At 43.9% G+C, this 22,339-nt stretch overlaps 1 protein-coding gene and 1 long non-coding RNA gene across 8 annotated transcripts in view; one reads left to right on the plus strand and one right to left on the minus strand.

Annotated features, from left to right (window-relative positions):
• The window catches only part of nlgn1 (neuroligin 1), a 553,113-nt gene that overhangs the window by 272,496 nt on the left and 258,278 nt on the right, over nt 1-22,339 (minus strand). The window lies entirely within an intron of this gene.
• On the plus strand, nt 1,833-14,620 carry LOC144026630 (uncharacterized). The gene is made up of 3 exons (XR_013285246.1): nt 1,833-2,225; nt 12,712-13,105; nt 13,826-14,620. It is a non-coding gene; the product is annotated as an uncharacterized LOC144026630 (long non-coding RNA).

Raw genomic sequence — 22,339 nt, forward strand, 5'->3', positions numbered from 1 at the left:
GTATTAGGTAAATTATAATGTAAACATGATTATTGTATGACTTATTTTTGAAACTACAATGCAAATATTGTACTCTTTCTGTTTATTCTCTAGTTTTCACAGTGCAGAAAAAATACACCCGTTCGAAACTCTCTGCGTCTTCGTTTGAAAATCCAAGGGGCCGCTACAGTGAAAACTCATCGCAGCAGCAGACTTGCCATCCTTGGTGAAGATTTGATGCCATCATATGAAGTCCAACCACCAACTTGGTAGCAACCAGTCAACTTTGCCTTCATTCTACTTCTGTACACTTCAAATGGACATACAATTTTAAGACATAATTGAAGAAAAATAACTTGGTGTTGAGAGGTCAAAATAATTATTGTGAGCTAATTTCCAGTTGCCAACTGTTCCCAAGTGGTGAATATTTCAAAATAGATGCGCTTTGGCATAACCAATAGCATGTCTAGTTATGTAAATAGGTTAAAAGGTGAAGTACTTTGCTTTTAATGCTGACACCTTTTATTTCTGACATTTTTTTGGTTTTGCTGTTTTATGCTAAAGATCCTTTAGGCTACTCATAATTCGTTCATGCTTGAGAGAAAGATTACTCTGTAGTAAAAGTTAACTACAGCTTACAAGTTTAGTTCAGGCATACAATAACCGAAGGCTATACTCGACTTAAAACAGCTGAACAAACAAACAAGATGTCACTCCCAACAGAGAGAACAGACAATCCCATAGATACACCGCTCCGATCCAGCTCACACGAAAGAGATGCATGACCAAGATACTAAAAGATGTGTGGATGTCTTTATTAAGACCTATGACTCTTGGAAGCTGGTAGCAAGGGAGATGAGGACGAAACTGAAAAACCTCTGTTCATCAGAAGACCTTCTTCAATTACAGCAACACATTCAAGCGAAGCACGATGACACAAGACAAAAGTATGAACCTATCCTACGTAACAGTAACACCACACTAGAGACTGTCAAAAAATGGACACCTTTATGCTAACAAACTAAATTTATGACCTCATAACTAACCGTCTCAAGTCTGTTAACCAAGTTCATAATGAACAACTTGAGAAAGAAAGGGTAAGACGAATATTAAACAAAGATGAATATGGATCGATCTTTGGCTACACCCAAACTGAAACTGTCGGCTCATCAGAGAGTTTAGGTAACCCCTCCTGCTCACAGCAGTAAAGTAGATGCAGAAGCAGAATTTTTCCAAGATAGAACAAGCAAAGGCCATGAATGAAATTAAAGCGCAGCAAGCACATCTCCCCAAGTTAGAAGGTGAATGGAAACTTAAAGAGGCCAAAATGTTAGCAGAAATTAAACAAAGAGAGGTTGAAATGCAACAACAGTTGGAACAAGAGAGAGCAAAATTGCAGCAGTTACAAACAGAAAAAGATGTAGCTGTAGCAGCAGCTCGTATGAAAGTGAATGGTAGTTTTGAGGACCACGTTGAAGAGTTTAATGCTTACCCTAATGACTATAGAACCGAAACAAAACCACGATTAAATCCAGATGCAGCATCATTCCAACATCATCGAGCAGCTCCTCCTGAAATGTCAATGACTCAGGAATATAATAATCTAGCCCAAGCAATCACTACTTCATTAACTCTTTGGCCGCCATAAACGTCATATGACGTTTAGTATAAACCTAGGCTATGCCGCCAAATACGTCAATTGGCGTTAACTATGTTTTTTAATGGAAACGGGTGGAGGAAAGCCTTGGGCAGCTGTACTCCATGTATCAAGCCGATCGGGTTACTATAATGAGCATTCCTGGCCACTAGATGGCTGTGATGAGTCTTTTGGACAAGATCGGGTAGGAGACAACAGTAGAAGGAGAAAGGCTGAGCTAGAGTGTTGAGGGGGAGAATGGCTAACTTGGCTAAGTGAGTCAAAAAGGCTACAGATGGCAATCAGCTCACGCTTGATCCTTATTTTCAAACCTCAAAAGCATCGACCAGTGCTCAAGAGCACAGTGATGACGATGTTAAGTCATAGTTGAAGCGGTGACGCGGCCGTTTCGACCACGTCCTAAGGCCCCACCGGCTAGCGATGCTAATAACGTCCTAAGGCCCCACCGGCTAGCGATGCTAACACCGGAGAAAAGTGGTGCACAACGGAGCACGTCTGCACAGATGATGTTTCATCGGACGATGACGACTACTATGGGTCCGATGCAAGACAGTCTTGGACAGTCTTTCGTCCTCCAAAGAACGTGAAGGTAAGCGCTAACATGCTAAGCGATTGCTCGTAAGATTACTTTCCTAACTTTTCGGGCGATCTGCTAGCAGCGTGTGTAAATGTGCTGATATACACTAGAACATCTATTACCTATACAAACGTGAATGTATATTTTATAGATCGTGCTCACAGCAACGTCCGAACGAACTTTTTCTTTTTTTGTGTGTGTGTGTGCATGTGTGTGCGTGTGCGTGCGTGCGTTTGCGTGCGTGTGTGCATGTGTGTACAAATACGTATAAATTTATACTCATTAATTCACCTAAAACCTTATAAAAATCCCATTACCCTTCACCTTAACCAGGTACTTCAAAGTCTCGCCAGACTCGTGAAGTTCAAATGGTCAGGAGACCAGAGAAAAAGTCAAAAAAGATAAAGAAAGATAAATCAAAGTGAAATCCAGCACCAGCCAAACACTTCCTGCCTTCCCCATGGTTACAAAATCAGAGTCTTACGCTGACCCCAGAAGCCTCTAAATTCCAAAAAATTAACGAGATGTCAAGAGTCCGGAGGAAAAACTAAAGAGAGGAAGGAGGGAAGGATCGATGAGGCAGAGTGAGATCCATGGAAACCAGTACATCCAATCCATCAAAGTGAAATCCAGCACCAACCAAACCCCTCCTGCGTGGTTGCAAAACCAGAGTCTTATACCAACCCCAGAAACCCCAAACTTCAAATAAATTGAGGAGATCTCAAGTGACCAGAGGAGAAACATAAGAGAGCCCCCACCCCCCGCGAGACCCCCCCCCCCCACCCCCCACCCCCACCCCACCACACCCCCGGAAACCGGCACCACCGGGCAGCAGCGCAGAGAGGGAAGACGTGCCCACCCCACCTCCAGCCGTGCGGAAGGAACACAGCGGCGGGAGGGGGGAAGCAGAGGAGGAAGCACCGGGGGAGGGGCGGGACACCAGAACACCGAGCCCGGTGGGAAGAGGCCCCGGTCGTCGCGCCAGCGTACTAGTGACACCTAACCCTGTTACTTAGTCCGCCAGCTCGCCGACTGGCGAGCTCTACCCTTACACCGCATTCACCCGCATCCCCAAAAAAATGAATATGTATATGTGTGGTGCATTAAAAAAGGAAATGGAGGGACAAAGTGATGGGGCAGGGACACAGATGGGGGGACCACAGCGCTGCCAGGCACTGCAGTCTATCCCCCCTGATGGCTCCCTACCCCAGCTCACCCCTCCCCTTGGACATGAAGTGCATTAAAATTGGAGGGGAGTTGAAGGGTGAAGACGGTGTTTCCACCCTTCCCCACCCCACCAAGAAATGTGTTGTGTGCCCTATGTGTATATTTACAAAGTGTATAGTGCAAAACTAGTGAAGTGAGTAAGAGGAGATCCCAGCGGGGCCTCCCCCAACCCGGCGGGTGCAAGTGACACCCCCAGCCCCGCAGCACCCCCGCCCCACAACCCCCACAACCCCCCACCCCACCCATCTGGCACCCAACAGGCGGACAGGGCCAGCGCAGCAGGGCCACCGGACAGCCCACCAGCCACCAGAGCCCGCCCGGGGCGCCAGGAGTTCCACCGGAGCGGGGCAGTCCCCAAACCCCCGCCCGGCCCCCGGAGCCCGACGCCCGGCCGGGGAGGGAGCCCCAGGCCCAGGGAGAGGGAGGGGCGGGGGCAGACAGGAAAGGGGGGAGGGCGGAAGCGGGGAGGAGATGACAAGAAGGCGAAAGGGCGGCTGCAGGGCAGGAGGGGGGGAGGAGGAGGGAGAGCGACAAGGGAAAAGGGACCGGGAGGCAGAGGAGGACGGGCGGGGGGAGGCGAGGAGGGAGAGGAGACAGGGGGGAGGAAGGGGGAGGGGAGAGGGAACCACGGGGCACACCAGAGGCCCACCTGCCCCGAACCGCGCCGCCGGGCACGGAGCAGCGGACCGCGCCGGGACGGCACCACCCCGGGCACCAGGGAAAGCACCCCAACACGGCACCCCACAGCGGGCCCAGGGAGCGGCCAAGACGCAACCGCCACCGAGCAGACAACGAGGGGGGCAGAGCCACCCCCGCCCGACCACGGGGGACAGCGTCAAGAAAATTGACTAACTAGCATGCAGTAACACCAAGTGTTGATGCCTAGTGCCCACTAGAAATAAATCTGAAGGAGTTAGTAAGTATAGTGTCGTATAGTGTGGTGTACTTGAGCCCACTAGGAGCAACTAGGTTCCTGACTATATCAAAATAAAAACAATCAGTTACAAAATACCAAATACAGAAGCAGCGAAAACAGAAGTTGTAACGTTGTGGTGGCTCTCGTTAACAGGCAGAATCTAGGCAGGATTAAGTTGCCAAATTAAGATTAAAATATTCTATGTACCTAGACCATATTTGTTTAAATCTTGATACTTGATTTTTATTTAAGGCAGAGATTTTTTCCATTGAGATATAATTTATTAGTAGGTTTAACCAGTGGTCGATATTTATGGATTGTTTATTTTTCCAATTAACAAGAATTATTTTTTTAGCAATAGTAAGACCTATAAGTATAGATTGAGATTGTTTACATGGTAGCTCAATTATTGTTAAGTCACCTAGTAAACACAATCTTGGAGATAAAGGAAGCCTTCAGTTTAATATATCAGCGAGCTTTTCCAAGATTTTAGTCCAGAAATACAGCACTGGAGTACATGACCATAAAGCATGAAGATAAGTATCGGCAGTATTTTGTGAGCACTGGAGACAAATGTCGGAGTCAGAGAGTCCCATTTTTTTCATCATATATTGTGTAATATATGTTCTATGAAGTATCTTATATTGAATAAGTTGCAAATTTGTATGTTTTGTCATTTTAAATACATTTTCACAGATTTGGGTCCAAAAGTCTAGTTCCGGAACTATAGACAAGTCTTTTTCCCATTTTAAAGTCGGTAAATACGTTTTATTTGTATATAAAAATAACATATATTTTTGATATTTTTTTTGTTGTTGTTGGAGAAAGTTTTATAATATCTCTAGCTAAGACAGGCAGTTGGAGCGTATCCTGAAGTGTTGGGATTTGTTTCTTAACCATATTTTTAACTTGCAGATAATGTAAGAAATTTCCGTTTTTTATTTCATATTTTTGGACCAAATTTGTATACGATATAAACTTATTATCTGAGAAAAGATGATAAAGGTGTGTAATTCCTTTCTGCTCCCATAAGCTTAAATGGATTTTTCCTACATGCTGTATTTTTGAAGTTTTTGCACTTTTGAAAAAATAAAAAGAGAAGTGCCACCTGGAGCCCTTGGCCTCCGTTCGTTTTGTACTTGCTATCCGCCGCTCGTGCCTGTCCTGATCACACTGTTATACATTTATTTTTTTACTATTGCTCTCTGGCTCATTTGTTTGATATTTTTGTTATTTGTCAAAGTTTATATATTTAAAAGTAATTGTTAAATTGATTTGAAAAAAATACTGTTGCATAACGAACAATTACATTCAAATAAATAAATAAAATTGGGGGAAAAAAGAAAAAAGAAAATAAATAAATAAAATAAAACGAAAACAAGAGCACAAATGTACCGTTGAGTACTGGTATTGATTCCCAGGTTACCGAGTATCGGAACAGTATCGGTTAAAATGCGAAAGGTACCCATTCCTACTAACCACTCATCCACCCATCCGCCCATCTTATAAGTAATAAACAGTTAATTTTGACAGATAAAAAGGAACGATGAATCGTGATACCATAAAAGACATCGAAAGACATCTTCAAATATCTGAAAGACATCTTCACACGTATGAAGACCTCTTAAGATATCTTCATATTTCCAAAACATCTCAAGATATCTTGAGATATCTAAAGCCTGGTTCACACGGCAATATTTTAAAATTGTTGGCCGATTTCCAATCTTTGACAGACACCACACGTGAAGAGAAAAAATCACGGAAGTTCCAGTTTTGATCCCAACACTTCAGGATACGCTCCAACCGCCGTCCCTCGAGGAATATCACGGCCAAACCGCCGAGAATAGTCCAGTCCAAATCGGGTCCACACAAAAGACGAAAGGCCACATGACAAAAAGAAAGACAAAGACGGCTGCTGCAGCTCACAGCGCCATCAACAAACAGCCAAGGCAAGAGAGTCGCCAGACACACCGGCGCGCGCCATCTTGTCCAGGCAAAAAAAAAAAAAAGTACAGTGACAGTTTATGTTACTTGCGCTGAAACCAGTCTCGCTACTCCATCAGTTCTTCACATGCGCAAGCGGAAATAGAGAATTAGTGCCCGGTCAAGGCCATAGACATATAGTCGTTTAAAAATAAAGAAAGAAAAGAAAGAAAAGAAAAGAAAACCGCTTAATGCACTTGCGAGGAACGGAAAGTATGGAGGGGTAAATAGTGTCACATGACATCAAACACTACACACGCTGGGCGCAGCCTCCGTTCGACGTCGTTGCTACAACAACTTGTCAGATGGGTCAATAATGTGTCTCAGTCTGAACAGGGCCAGATCGGATTTGGACACTTGCTAAGAACAGTCTAGACAGTCAGCCCTAAAAATCGGACTTGAGAAGGAACCTGATTGGAGTCAGATATACCTGCAGTCAGAACGCAGCGTTTAAGACATCTTAAGGCATTTCAAGACTAAGGTTACATCTTATAGTCTCATCAAGATGTCTCAATATATGGTTGGCTTTCGACACATCTTATTGGCATGTTTTGATTTAAGATGACGTCTTATAATCTTAGACTGTCAGATTTACTCTTTATTACAAAATCAATAAGACGACATAATTGTTTTAAAAACCCAATGATAGCCGCCACCCTGACTGCCTGGTGGAAGGCATTAGAAATTACAAACTCCCAATTGGCGCCCTGTGGGCTCTCTCCCATTTGGCATAACCCCGACTTTCAACTTAATAATCAGTCGTTCCATTTAAGCCTATGGGAGCAGAAAGGAATTACACACCTTCATCATCTTTTCTCAGATAATAAGTTTATATCGTATACAAACTTGGTCCAGAAATATGAAATAAAAAAGGGAAATTTCTTACATTATCTGCAAGTTAAAAATATGGTTAAGAAACAAATCCCAACACTTCAGGATACGCTCCAACTGCCTGTCTTAGCTAAAGATATTATAAAGCTTTCTCCAACAACAATAAAGAAAATATCAAAAATATATACGTTATTTTTATACACAAATAAAACGTATTTACCGACTTTAAAATGGGAAAAAGACTTGTCTATAATTCCGGAACCAGACTTTTGGACCCAAATCTGTGAAAATGTATTTAAAATGACCAAACAGACAAATTTGCAACTTATCCAATATAAGATACTTCATAGAACATATATTACACAATATATGATGAAAAAAATGGGACTCTCTGACTCCGACATTTGTCTCCAGTGCTCACAAAACACTGCCGATACTTAGCTTTATGGTCATGTACTCCAGTGCTGCATTTCTGGACTAAAATCTTGGAAAAGCTCGCTGATATATTAAACTGTAGGCTTCCTTTATCTCCAAGATTGTGTTTACTAGGTGACTTAACAATAACTGAGCTACCATGTAAACAATCTCAATCTATATTTATAGCCCTTACTATTGCTAAAAAAATAATCCTTGTCAATTGGAAAAATAAACAATCTCTAAATATCGACCACTGGTTAAACTTACTAATAAATTATATCTCAATGGAAAAAATCTCTGCCTTAAATAAAAATCAAGTATCAAGATTTAAACAAATATGGTCTATGTACATAGAATATTTTAATCTCAATTTGGCAACTTAATCCTGACAAGATTCTGCCTGTTAACGAGAGCCACCACATCGTTACAACTTCTGTTTTCGCTGCTCCTGTATTTGGTATTTTGTATCTGATTGTTTTTATTTTTATATAGTCAGGAACCTAGTTGCTGCTAGTGGGCTCGAGCATACCACACTATACGACACTATACTCAATAACTCCTTAAGATCTATTTCTAGTGGGCACTAAGCATCAACACTTGGTGTTACTGCATGCTAATTAGTTAATTTTCTTGACGCCGTCCCCTGTGGTCGGGCGGGGGTGGTTCTGCCCCCCCCCCCCCCCCCGTTGTCTGCTCGGTGGCGGTTGCGTCTTGGCCGCTCCCTGGGCCCCCTGTGGGGTGCGGTGTTGGGGTGCTTCCCCTGGTGCCCGGGGCGGTGCCGTCCCGGCGCGGTCCGCTGCTCCGTGCCCGGCGGCGCGGTTCGGGGTGGGTGGGCCTCCGGTGTGCCCCGTGGCTCCCTCTCCCCTCCCCCTTCCTCCCCCACGTCGCCTCTCCCTCCTCGCCTCCTCCCGCCCATCCTCCTCTGCCTCCCGGTCCCTTTTCCCTTGTCGCCCTCCCTCCTCCTCTCCCCCCCCCGCCTCCTGCCCTGCAGCCGCCCTTTCGCCTTCCTGTCGTCTTCTCCCCGCTTCCCCCGCCCCCCCCCCCTTCCCTGTCTGCCCTGCGGCCCCTCCCCCTCCCTCTCCCTGGGCCTGGGGCTCCCTCCCCGGCCCGGGCGTCGGGCTCCGGGGGCCGGGCGAGGGTTTGGGGCCTGCCCCACTCCGGTATAACTCCTGGCGCCCCGGGCGGGCTCCGGTGGCCGGTGGGCTGTCCGGTAGCCCTGCTGCGCTGGCTGTCCGCCCATTGTGGTGCCGGGTGGATGAGGTGGGGGGCGGGTGGGGGTGCTGGGGGGCGGGCGTGCCACCTACACCCGCCGGGTTGGGTGAGGCCCCGCTGGTCGCTCCTCTTACTCACTTCACTAGCTTGCACTATACACTTTGTAAATATACACATAGGGCACACAACACATTTCTTGGTGGGGTGGGGAAGGGTGGAAACACCGTCTTCACCCTTCAACTCCCCTCCAATTTTAATGCACCTCACGTCCAAGGGGAGGGGTGAGTTGGGGCGGGGAGCCATCAGAGGGGATGGACTGCAGTGCCTGGCAGCGCTGTGGTCCCCCCCATTTGTGTCCCTGCCCCACCACTTTGTCCCTCCATTCCCTTTTTTAATGCACCACACATATACATATTCATTTTTTTGGGGGGGATACGGGTGTGTCGGAGTAGGGGAAATTTTTTCCCTCTGCTCCGACTCACCTGCTCCCAATTTTAATGCACCACACGCACACACTTGTATATACACTGGGTGGGGCCACATTCACGGTGTAAGGGTAGAGCTCGCCAGTCGGCGAGCTGGCGGACTCAGTAACAGGGTTAGGTGTCACTAGTACTCTGGCGTGACGACCGGGGCCTCTCCCCACCGGGCTCGGTGTTCTGGTGTCCCGCCTTCTCCCCTGGTGCTTCCTCCTCTGCTTCCCCCCTCCCGCCGCTGTGCAAATCTCGCGCGGCTGGAGGTGGGGTGGGCACATCTTCCCTCTCTGCGCTGCTGCCCGGTGCCGGTTTCCGGGGGGGGGTGGGGGGTTCTCGCGGGGGGCCGGGTTCGCGGGGGGGGGTGGCGGCCGTCGGGGGGGGGGCGGCTTGTTTGGGGGGGGGTGGAGGTATGGGTGGGTGGGGGGTTGGGTGCTGGGGGTCGGGGTGTGTTCGGGGGTTTGGGGGTCGGGGGTGGTGGGGCCTGGGTCGTGGTGGATGGCGGGTTTGGGTGGGGTGCGGGGGGGTCGTGGGGGGATGGGGGCTGGGGACCGGTGGGGCGCTGTGGGGGCCCGCTGGGCCTCGTTCTGCGGCCTTGGGCTCGGGGGTGTGGGCCGGGGCGGGGGTGTTCCGGGTGTCTGGGTCGGCTCGCCGACCGGTGTCCGCTCGGGTGGCTTGGGGGTGGCCTTGGTGCTGCCGCGGCCTGGGGATTCCGGGGGGGGGGGGGGGGGTGCTCGTTTTGCTGGACCGCGGTTGACGGCTTCTTTCTTTGGTGGTGGTCCTTATGCATGCCAGATCCGTCGCACCAGCATCTACTGAAACTCAACAGAAGTACCCTCTCCCTCCCACAGCCCCTTGAATCAGTTGGTGCTGGTGTCTGTGGTTCTCACTTTGCTTTATCTATCCTTCCCTCCTTCCTCTCTTTAGTTTTTCCTCTGGTCACTTGAGATCTTAATTTATTAGAAGTATGAGGTTTCTGGGGTTGGCATAAGACTCCGGTTTTGTAACCACGCAGGAGGGGTCTTGTTGGTGCTGGACTTCACTTTGATGGATTGGATGTACTGGCTTCTATTGATCTCACTCTGCCTTATCGATCCTTCCCTCCTTCCTCTCTTTAGTTTTTCCTCTGGGCTCTTGAGATCTCGCTAAATTTGCTGGCATTTAGAGGCTTCCGGGGTTGGCGTAAGACTTTGATTTTGTAATCATGGGGAAGGCAGGAAGTGTTTGGTCGGTGCTGGATGTCACTTTGATTTACCTTTCTTTTCTCTTTATTTCTTTTTTTTTCTGACCTTTTCTCTGGTCTCCTGACCATTTAAATCTCACGACTCTGGCAAGATTCTGAAGTACCTGGTTAAGGCGAAGGGTAATGGGATATTTATAAGGTTTTAGGTGAATGAATGAGTATAAATGTATACGTATTTGCACGCACGCACACGCACGCACGCAAACGCACGCAAACGCACACACGCAAACGCACGCACGCACGCAAACGCACGCACGCAAACGCACGCAAACGCACGCACACATACACACAAAAAAAAAAAAAAAAAAAAAAAAAGAGCAATGATGACAAGACGTTGAATCGGTAAGACTACCGAATGAACAATTCTGAGCTCTTCAAAATAAAAAAAAAATAAAAAATAAATAAAAAATAAAAAAAATAATAAAAAAAAGATGACGTCTCAAGGCAGCTCAAAAATATGTCTAAAGACACAACTTACAAAAGAGATCCTGACGTTGATGTCACAGTCCCAAAATGGCCGTTAGAGCAACCATTTTGGCATGATAAAAAACACGTGCCACTTTGAGTAAACAGCAAACGCCATACTTGAACAGTGATTGACAGCTGTTTTGGACTTGCTGCCACAACGAGAAGAGGCAAAAAATGAGATCAGCATGCTCCAGGCTACCAAAAGAAGAATCAATGCGTAGCCAATGTTACACTTCGTACATGGTGGCTGAATCAGCAGACGCTAACTGTTAGCACACGCAAAATGTGTGGGAAATAATCTGTTTCGTTCATTTGTGCTGTTACGGTTTAATAGATATTACACAGTTGAATTTAATAACTGACCAACACCATAAAGAGGGCTTTTTACGGCGGTGGCCACGGCCAATTTAGGAGCTAAGTTGCTAACGTACCTAAATACCACAGTAACGCGTCAAACTGCTAACTTCAATGGTATTTTGAGCACACGTAAAGGGGAAATAAGGGCGGCACAGGTGGCTGACTGGTTAGCACGTCGGCATCCCAGTGCTGAGGACGCAAGATCGAATCCAGGCGTCGGCCTTCCTGGGTGGAGTTTGCATGTTGTCCCTGTGTCTGCGTGGGTCTTCTCCGGGTTCTCCGGTCTCCTCCCACATTCCAAAGACATGCATGGCAGGTTAATTGGGTGCTCTGAATTGTCCCTAGGTGTGTTCGTGCGTGTGGATGGTGGTTCGTCTCTGTGTGCCCTGCATTTGGCTAGCAAACAGTTTAGGGTGTACCAAGCCTACTGCCTGGAGCCAGCACCCCCGCGACCCTTGTGAAGAGTAATCAGTTTTAAGAAAATGGATGGATGGATGGATGGATGGATAAAGGGGACATAAATCTGGATTGTACAAACTTGTAAAGCCTTTATGTGATCAGATTTGAAAGCACTCACCGGCAAAAGAGGAGGTAATTTCACATTGCAGCATCGCCAAGGTGAAAAAAGCACTTCTGACACTTCATCGGCAATCTAAACATGTCCACGTCGTGCATGTATAACATGTCCCTTTCATCAAAGTGACTGCCAATGCTCTTGGGCGGAAAGTTGACCGATAAACGCTCGTATTTCGCCCTCCTCGGCAGCCCTATTGGCCTAATTAGCAGCTGCTAAGCGGCTAACATACCTCAATAATATTGCAAGACTTGCATGAAGCTGCCAACTCTGATGGCATTTTGACCACACATAAAGGTGGGCGGTGGGCCGCGTATCTGCTTTAGTTTTTGAGATCAATGATCCCTGGTGAGGGAAGAGCTGGATGGTTCATGTTTTGAAGTTTATTTTTTTCTGAATCAAACTTTGTTTGTTGGCACTCGTAATTATTGCACATTTTCCCATAATCAAGTTTTAAATGTCATTAAACGGGCAGGCAAGCGTTGCAGACTACTGTGTCAATTGAACCAATAGCTGTCGGGCCCCGCTTCCTCCCCATGAATGCTGCCCAGTTTTCCCTTGTGTGTGTGTTTGTGTGTATGTGTGTATTTTTTGTACACGAGGATCATCGGCTGGGTGAGGTGGATGACACAGCTGGAGCAGGAGCCAGGTGCACATCATTACAATGTGCCTACAAAAGCCAGCCCTGGACTCTACTCCAGCGTCAGATCAACGCTAACTGTTCCAACAGCCAGTCGTATCCAGCCTATGTCCTGCCTTAGTTTCAACTCTTGTTCTGATCACGACTTTCTGCCTAGATATCCCGCACCTGCCGAAGCCATATCCTGCAACTGCCAAAGCCACGTCGTAGCCTGTCTGCCAGAGCCCACCTGTCCCTGGATCATCCACTTCCTGCCTAGACTCGACTCCTCTCCTTGCCTTGTTTCTTGTCTCCACGTTGCCTGATTAAAGACCCTCAAAGTTACTCTGCCTGCCTCACGTATTTGCACTCAGGTCCACCACCTCCAGCGCCCCAGATCGTAACAATAGCACGCAACGCCGCAAATAACGTGATGTTATTCAGCCACTCGCAAACGTCGAAAGGCATCAGCTGTTGAGTCACAACAAAAGTCAGCTGTTCATCTTCGTGGTCACTCTACACGACGAAAAACAACAAAATATGTGCTAAAGGCGCAGCTTCTACGTTTGCAAGTAAGTATACATATTTTTAAAAAACACTAGTGATGCTATTTATATGTTGTATAAAGTTTGGCGATGTAAATGACAGGTAAACGCGTCAACTGTTAGCATGTGTGTTAGCATATGCTGTATGCTGTATGTCGTTTACTCAAGCACTTGTGAAGCTCGAGACCTGAGGCTATATTTCTTTGTCGCTGAATATTCATCTCAAAATACTATTACGTTATTCATCACATATGGTGCGGGACGGAAAACCCAAATTGGTGGAAGTTACGTGGGTTTAAGTGGAAGCTGGCCATGCAGGTTCAATCAGTGAAGGGCTTGATAAGCCACGCACTCACGTTGAAAATTTGACGTTACGATTTGGTTTATTAAGGGTATTTTATTGATGTTACAGAAATGTAAATGGCCATAGAAGAAGAGATCAGGGAAGGAACGTAAATGATCTTAAAATGTGATCCTTTGTGGTTGTTCAGCAAAATGGGGGGGAAGACTAAAACTACCATGGAACATTGTTGGTCATGAATAATTGTCCAATTTAATTACACACCCTAGGGTTTTTATTTTAACCATCTTAGTAGCATATAAATTAAGCAACAATAAATAATATTAAATGACCAACAACAACCTGAGTTAGTCATCTTCAAATGACCTATTGGCACAAGTTTGTACATGGCCGCTCATTCAGCTTGCAGGTGCATCTCCCCTTAACATAGTTTGTTTTCTTCCAAGAGCAGTGCACCAGCTTGAGTATTGCTGCTGGAGCTGGCGAGAGTGATTATCCTGGCCATTCATTCCACATCGCAGCAGACCTGGCCTGGACTGCAAACACTGGCAATGGTGAAGAAGGCCCAGCAGTGGCTCCACTTCCTGAGGCTTCTCACGATGGAGAACCTCAACACCCCTTCTACCACTCCTGCGTAGTCTGCTGACCTAAAGCTACATCACAGTGTGATACCTGTACTGAGGCAGAGAGGAAGGGTTACAGAGAGTATAAAAGAAGAGCATTGGCTGCTCTCCTGAACGTCTACTACTTCTGCTGCCTCATTAGAGCTCAGAACATTATGAAGGACTCTTTTCACCCAGGTCACTATCTATCTCTTTGACGTGTTACCCTCGAGCAGGGGTTACAAGTCACTAAACTCAAGAACAAACAGATTCAAGAACAGTTTTAATCCAAGAGCAGTTGCAGGACTCATCTTCATCCTCATCATTTAAATGACAATTTTTTATTGTGCACTTTACACTACTGGGAACTTTATTATCACAATACGCATGTTTAAGCTGCCCTTTTAATTATTTTTTATTCATTCCATATTGTATGTTGATCATTATTTTAATTTTGCACAAGGGAGCAACAAAATCTTGTTCATATCTTAATGTTACAATGACAAAAAAGGCTATTCTATCTTGTTCTATCCATCTTCGAAGGGATAGGAACAGGCTTAGATTCAAGGCCACTTCTGTGGACTGCAGCCTGATAGTTTGAAAACTGAATGTGCATATTGAAGGAGTCGATCTGAAATAAAAGTGATTTTTTCCCCTCTTCTTCCCTGAGCTCATTTTATTATTTTGATGTTTGTGAAGTCCATGTAGCAGTCTCTATAATAGCTACCGTGGTTGGAAGTTCAGCAGGTTCCTGAAATTTAACTTCTACATATAACTTAGAAAGGGACCATGCTTGAACATACATATAGTCAAAGCTAATTTTCATTTTTAGTCTCTGGGCAAACATGAGCCATCCACATAACATGTAGAATGACAACAAACGTGTTTTTAAGGTTAAGCAAAGCCTCTTCTGCTACTTGTACCAATGGGTCTGTCCACATAAACACAAAATTTATTAAATTCTTTCATCCTGTATACTGAGAAGGGATGTAACAATATCCAAACATCACGATACGATATTATCACGATATGAAGCTCACGATATGATAATTATCACGATATTGTGGGGAGGTTTGCGATATTTAAAAAAGGTCACAATATTGTAAAAAAAAAAAAAAAAAATAGCGCCCATACTAAAAAAAGAAAGCACAATGTTGTGCTTTTGTACATAAAAGCAATGCATATAAACAAGCTACAATCTCTAACAAGACTTAATATTGAGGCACTTACTTGTTAATGCACTTACACATTGAGTTCCAACTTCCTCCACATATTGACTCACTTCACACGCATATTACGACGATTAGCATAGATTTTAAACATAGAGGGGCCAAAACATCACTAATGAAATTAAATTGCACTAAAAAAGTAGCCACCAAGTGTGGTACAACTGCACAAATGGAAATCAATCTGACTTTTTTTTTTTTTAACAGATGTGTTGCTTTTATTTATTTTTTTTACTTTATTATCAGAAAAACAATAATGAACAAACCTTGACACAGGGCATGTCTTATTCAATCAATCATTCCACAGTAGAATTCACACATTTAAGTAATCTTTCACTAACGTCCATCTTTGTAGAAATAAGTCCGTCTTCATCTGTAATTCAGCAGTCATGTACTCCATCATGTACACTTGCTTCAATCTCAAGGTCCATTCAGCTTTTGTTGGTGGAGGTATTTTCATCCAGTTTGCCGTAATTGTCTTTCTTGCAACCATTAGAAGAATACGTAGCATATATTTTTTGTGACCATTTGTTACACTTTCTGGGCATAATCCCAATACACACACACCATAGGACTTAAATGGATATCAATATTCAAAATTCTTACAATCTCCTTCATCACCTCATTCCAGAATATCGTCAGTACAGGACAGTCAAAGAAGATATGTGTGTGATTGCCAATAGTTCCACAATTTCTCCAACACAATGAGGAATCTGGATCTCTACCAAATCTTGAAAATACCAAAGGGGTTCTAAAAAAATCTAATTTTCATTTTCCAATCAAATTCTTTCCAAAGACTACTATTGATACCTGAGTGGCAATTTGAACACATATCCTCCCATGTTCTATTCTCTATTACCTCATTCATTTCAAGTTCCCACTTCTCTTTCACATCAAGTGTATTATCAGACATATATTTGCTTAAACTGTCATATATATGTGAAATGTGGTTCTTATTAGGCAACGTATGCGCAGTTACCATAATAAAGTATTTTTCCACACTTGTAGGTTCTCTTTTAAGTTTGTCCCCTTCTATGTGAGATTGAATATAGTGCCTAATTTGTAAGTATCTAAACATATCTCTTGATGGTAATGTGAACTGAGTCTGCAACTGGGAGAAGGATTTCATTACATTCCCTTCAAATAATTGACCAATCGTTCTCACTCCATTGCATTCCCATTGCTTGAATCCACTGTCCCATACTGACGGTATGAAATCAATATTCCCGACCAATGACATGGCACGCGATATAGAGGTTGTCCCTCCTAATTTTGTCCTTACTGCATTCCATACTCTCAACGTATGCCTAATCCATACATTTTCTATCCTAAGACAAGTCCACCTTTTCCTACTCAAAAATGGTAAACACTTCAGGGAAAGATTCCGCACAGAGTTTTGCTCTATTTGAAGCCATCTAATTTCCTGGTTGTTATATATCCATTAAATAATAACAGTAAGTTGACTCGCCCAGTAGCAATGTTTCAAATTCGGTAGGGATAACCCTCCCTTATTCTTTGCTGAGCATAATACTTTTAGTCTCACTCTAGGTCGCTTATTTTGTCAAACAAACCTGGAAATAAGTTTTTCCAATACTGTAAAAGTGGATGTGGGGACCCATACGAGCAATGCCCGAAACAAATATAGGAGTCTTGGTAAAATATTAATTTTAACCGCTTCTATTCTGCCAAACAAAGAGAGTGGGAGGACATCCCACCTTGTCAAGTCTCCTTTTATTTGTTTTAATAGGTTATCATAGTTTGCTTTAAATAGCTGTGTGGAAGTGGAAGTAAGAGTAATCCCCAAATACCTGAACCCTTGTTGGGACTGTCGGAATGCCACTATACTGTTTAACTGAGGCGGCCAAGATCCTGACAACATCATTGCTTCAGATTTGGTCTCATTCACTTTGTACCCAGAAATCAAACCATATGTATGCAGACACTTAATGAGCACAGGGACTGAAGACAGAGGATCTTGCAAGAATAATAAAACATCATCCGCAAATAACGCTATTTTGTATTGATTACCTTTCTCATCCGTTAAACCATGTATTTGCGGATTCTGCCTTATAGCTTCCGCCAAGGGCTCAATACTTAAAGTAAATAAAACTAGGGACAAAGCATCCCCTTGTCTTGTCCCTCTTTGGAGTTTAAAGAATTTTGAGCAGTATCCATTCACTCTCACTCTGGACGTTGGATCCTTATAGAATAATGTAATCCATTTTACAAATTTGTCTCCAAACCCCATGCCCAGCAACACCTGCCTTAAATACACCCAATCTACTCGATCAAAAGCCTTCTCGGCGTCCAGGCTGAGAAGCATAGATGTTTGCTTTTTAGACATGGCTACTAATTGTAAGTTCAGTGCTGTCCTTATGTTACGTGTACCCTGCCGTCCATTTATAAATCCAGTCTGATCTGGCTTCACAAGTCTTTTAATACATTTCTGTATTCTTTTAGCTAATATGCTGGTCAATATTTTCAAATCTACACAGAGAAGACTTATAGGTCGGTACCCTTCACATAGTGTAGGATCTTTTCCTTCCTTCTTTAACACTGTAATTATGGCCTCAGACCAAGTTTTAGGTGGATCTCCAGTGTCCAGTGCATAGTTGAATGTTCTACATAGTATAGGAGTGAGTTCCTGTATAAATGTTTTATAATACTCCCCACTAAGCCCATCAACTCCGGGAGATTTATTATTTTTTAACTTAGTTATGGTTTCTTTTACCTCAATTTCAGTTATTGGCCTAGCTAATTCATCTGACTCCTCATTTGTTAGTTTTGTCATGTGAAGTGGTGTAAGAAATTGTTGTATCATCAATTTTATTATCTAAATTTTGACATTCATAAAGGCTTGTATAGTATGCAGCAAAAGCATCTGCAATCTCATCTGGCTGAGATACTATTTGTTGGTCCGGGGATGCCTAATTTTAGGTACTACTCGACTTGATTGAGCCTTGCGCAGCTGAAAAGCTAGGAGTCTACTTGCTCTGTTACCCATTTCGTAATATTTCTTATTTGTAAATCTCAGCGCCCCCTCTGCTTTGTAAGTAAGTAGCATATCTAGTTCCTGTTTGGCTTCCCCAAGTATATGGCTATTATTTTTCCTCTCATAACCACTTTCGCGCCTTCCCACAATATTGAGGGAGATACACTGTCATTATCATTTAGGGCAAAATACTCCATCAAATCTTTGTGTATTTCTTGTCGAGTCACTTGATCTGTCAGCAATGACACATTCAATCGCCAATATTTAAAGTGATTATCTGGTCCCAGGCCTAGAGTAATTGTTACTGGACCATGGTCTGAAATTGTAATTGGTTCAATTTCAATCTCCTTGACTCTATACAAATCTTTTCTTGATATACCAAACATGTCTAGTCTGGAATAGCTCCCATGCACCTGTGAAAAAAATGTATATTCTCTTTCTCTTGGATGCTGAAACCTCCAAATGTCGGTTAACCCCAGTTCTTCCATCATTGCCTGCAACGTCACACTTTTTTTTCGTCCGTGCTTCTTTAGAAATGGGAAGTCTATCTAGCCTTCCATCCACTATGCAATTAAAGTCTCCCCCTATCAAAATCATTCCTTCAGCTTTTCCCACCAAAACTGCAGCAATGTTTTTAAAGAAAGCAGGCCTATCATCATTGGGAGCATATACATTCAATATTGTCATTTTCACATTTCCTATTGTACCAACAATCATTACATACCGACCTTCATTATCCTTTATAAACTCCTCATTGTGAAAATAAGTGGATTTACTAATAAGAATAGTCACTCCTCTCTTCTTCCCATTTGTACAAGATGAGCTGTATACCTGATCCACCCACTCTCGCTTCAGCTTTAAATGTTCCTTTTCTGTTAAATGTGTTTCTTGAAGCAGTGCTATACAGCATCCTAATTTCTTAAGCTGGTTAAATAATTTCTTCCTTTTAATGGGACTGTTAATCCCATTTACATTATAGCTGACTAATTTCACAATTGCCATGTTTTATCTTTTTTTTTTTTTTATGTAGATTCTCTGTTCATTTTTTCTCTCCTCCCACAGAAGGTAGTCAGTGATCCTAAGGTAATATGTGTTTGCCTCTCTATTAACCTTTGGATGCCCAAAACAATTGTCAAGGTAGAACCAGAACAGTGCATCAGAACATGCAATACAAAAACAAAAACAAAAACTCCCAAATCACCAACTGATCCAAACAGAACCAATTCCCAGTTGTAACAGGGCAGAGATATGTGACGATGTATCTCTGGGAGATAATGGCAAAATGCCCATGTGGCTATTGTTGTGTTTAAGCCACAAATTCAGTGTATTCCACTCATGTGTTCGACTGAACATGGATATGCATCCCGTCATTAGATTTAGTATATTGATTCTTAACTTGACACTCTATAAGTAATATACTCTTATATATATATATATACATATATATATACATACACACATACACATACATACATACATACACATATACATACGTAAATACACATATATATACATACATACATACACATATACATACGTAAATACACATATATATACATACATACATACATACATACATACATACATACATACATACACATACACATATATACATAAAAAAAAAAAAGACACTCGGAGTAAAATTATACATTAAACAAAAATAACATTATGTAACCCAACCATCTTACTTATATTTTCAAAGCTCCCCCCCACTTTGTTACCGTTCACAGTCCTCAGTTTGACTCCTTGAAGAGGGCTTTGTAATCCTTGACTGCGAGCGATGTTCCACCTCTGCGCGTACCTCCCATCTGTGTCCATCCGTCGCCTTTGAACTCTTCCTCCAGCTTCTCCCGCTCGTCCACTTTGACATCAATTCCCATCTCCTTCAGCATCGGTGCCGCTTCCAACAACGTTGAGAACGTCTTTTCTCCCGAATCAAGACTCATCCTGAGTTGAGCAGGGTAGGGGCACTTTGCCCGGATGCCTTTCACCTTCAGCTGTTTAATGACAAAACGAACCTGAGCTCTTTTCCTTTGCAGACCAGGGGAGTAGTCGTGATCAAAGTAGATGGGTTTGTTTTGAAACAGCGTTTGTTTCTGTCCCCACGCCAGGCGGAGCACAGCTTCTTTTGTCGTGAAGTCAAGGAATCTGACAATTATGGACCTAGGATGAGCCTTAGGGTCGGGGGATTTCGGCACAGGTGCTCTGTGTGCTCTTTCGATGATCAATTCGGCTCCTACTTGTTGCTGTAGAGTCCCGTGAATCAAGTCCTTAACAAAGAGGACCATATCCCGGCTTTCACTGCCCTCCGGTACTTGATAAATCCTCAGATTGTTACGCCTGAGCCTATTTTGAAGGTCTTCACATCTTTCCGTGAGATCCCAGTCACGTCGCAACAGGTACCGGAGAGCCCTCTCGTGTCTCATCCCTTTTTGCTCCGCCGCTTCAATTCTCCCCTCAGCCTCACTCAGCCTTCCTTCATGCTTCGTGATTTGGTCTTTTAAGTCCTCCATCGACTTTTCCATCCTCTCCAACGACACTTTCGTTTGGTTATGCCCATCCTGGTTTTCACGCCTTATTTTTTTCAGCTCACCTAGTATGTCTGAGAGCTCCAGCCTCTCCGGCGAGCTACTGTTAGCTTTAGCTTTAGCTGGGCTAGCGGACCTTCTTCTTTCCGTATCGGCTCGCGTAGTTTCACGTCTGTTCGCGCTTTTGCTTTGTTTGCTGTTATAACTCATCTCGAACGTCCAAATTGGGTATAAATACCGAGTATAAGTCAAGCTATCAAGGTAAATTGTAACTTTTCGACGGGAGCTTCCCTTTTAGCATGTTGTCTCAGTCGTGACGTCAACGGAAGTCCAGATGTGTTGCTTTTAAACATCGTGAACATGACGATGACGATATCGTGGCAGTTTTAATATCACGATATCACGATATTGTCCGTATCGTTACATCCCTAATACTGAGCAGCCTTTTCTGTGTAGTTAGCAAGAAAACAAATGTGGGCGGCGGGCGTGGAATTGTGTAGCTCATTTTTGTGACATTATGCAGAAGGGATGACTTTTCAAAAGAAGTGACAATAAGTACTATTCCCAGTCAAGTTTATGAAAGACGAATGTCAACGACGTTGACGCATGTTACCTTTCTGAAAATGGCTGATGTACAAAAGTGTTATTTTAGCAATAAATACATCGATGTGTGTAGTAATATAAGATATCAACTCAGGGTTCCCGCGGGGTCTAAAAAAAAAAAAAAGTCTTAAAAAGTCTAAAATTCAGAAAGTTAAATTTTAGGCATAAAATGTCTTAAAAAACAGCCATATTTTCATCCTAGGTCTAAAATATAATTTGCCCAAGTCTAAAATTCTTACATCTACTCCTTACATTCTGAGAAGTGTCTGCTCCCGTAGAAAGAAAGAAAAAGAACAAAAAATGTGCGTGTTGCGATGTTTCTATTATTTGAGACATTTGAGGGGGTGCGTTTGCATTGCATTGCAATGTAGTTCAGGCGGGCGGGAGCGAAGGTACGTGGGGCGGTGCAAATGAGATGTTTCGTGAGATGTGACGCGCGTGGCTTGTTTTGCCGCGAGATACGACAACAGGAGGGGGAGTAATTATCGTTGTTGCTGTCTGCGGACATCCCTAGCTCAACATGTTAAGCTAACACTATACCGGGACAAAAACAAACAAACAGGCAGGGTGGTGAATGACGAACTTGGCAGACCTGGGTTGGTATGGATTCACATTTTTGTTTTTGTTACATTTGTTGTTGCATGGCAGGTTAATTGGGTGCTCCGAATTGTCCCTAGGTGTGCTTGTGAGTGTGGGTGGTTGTTCGTCTCTGTGTGCCCTGCAATTGGCTGGCAACCAGTCCAGGGTGTAGGCGGGGGCACCTCCTGCCCAGAGCCAGCTGAGATAGGCTCCAGCACGCCCCGCGACCCTTGTGAGGAATAAGCGGTCAATAAGATGGATGGATGGATGTTGTATGCGTTTGGTGCACTTCGACATGTTTGAAACCAATACAAGTTGACATGGTTTTGAGAATCAAATATGTGAACAATTTTTATTTATTTATTTATTAATTTTTTTATGTCTTCGGTCGGTCGTGAAGTTGGTCAAAAAAAAAAAATCATAATGGTCT

Source organism: Festucalex cinctus, chromosome 10 (genome assembly GCF_051991245.1).
Source record: "Festucalex cinctus isolate MCC-2025b chromosome 10, RoL_Fcin_1.0, whole genome shotgun sequence".
Lineage (NCBI taxonomy): Eukaryota > Metazoa > Chordata > Actinopteri > Syngnathiformes > Syngnathidae > Festucalex > Festucalex cinctus.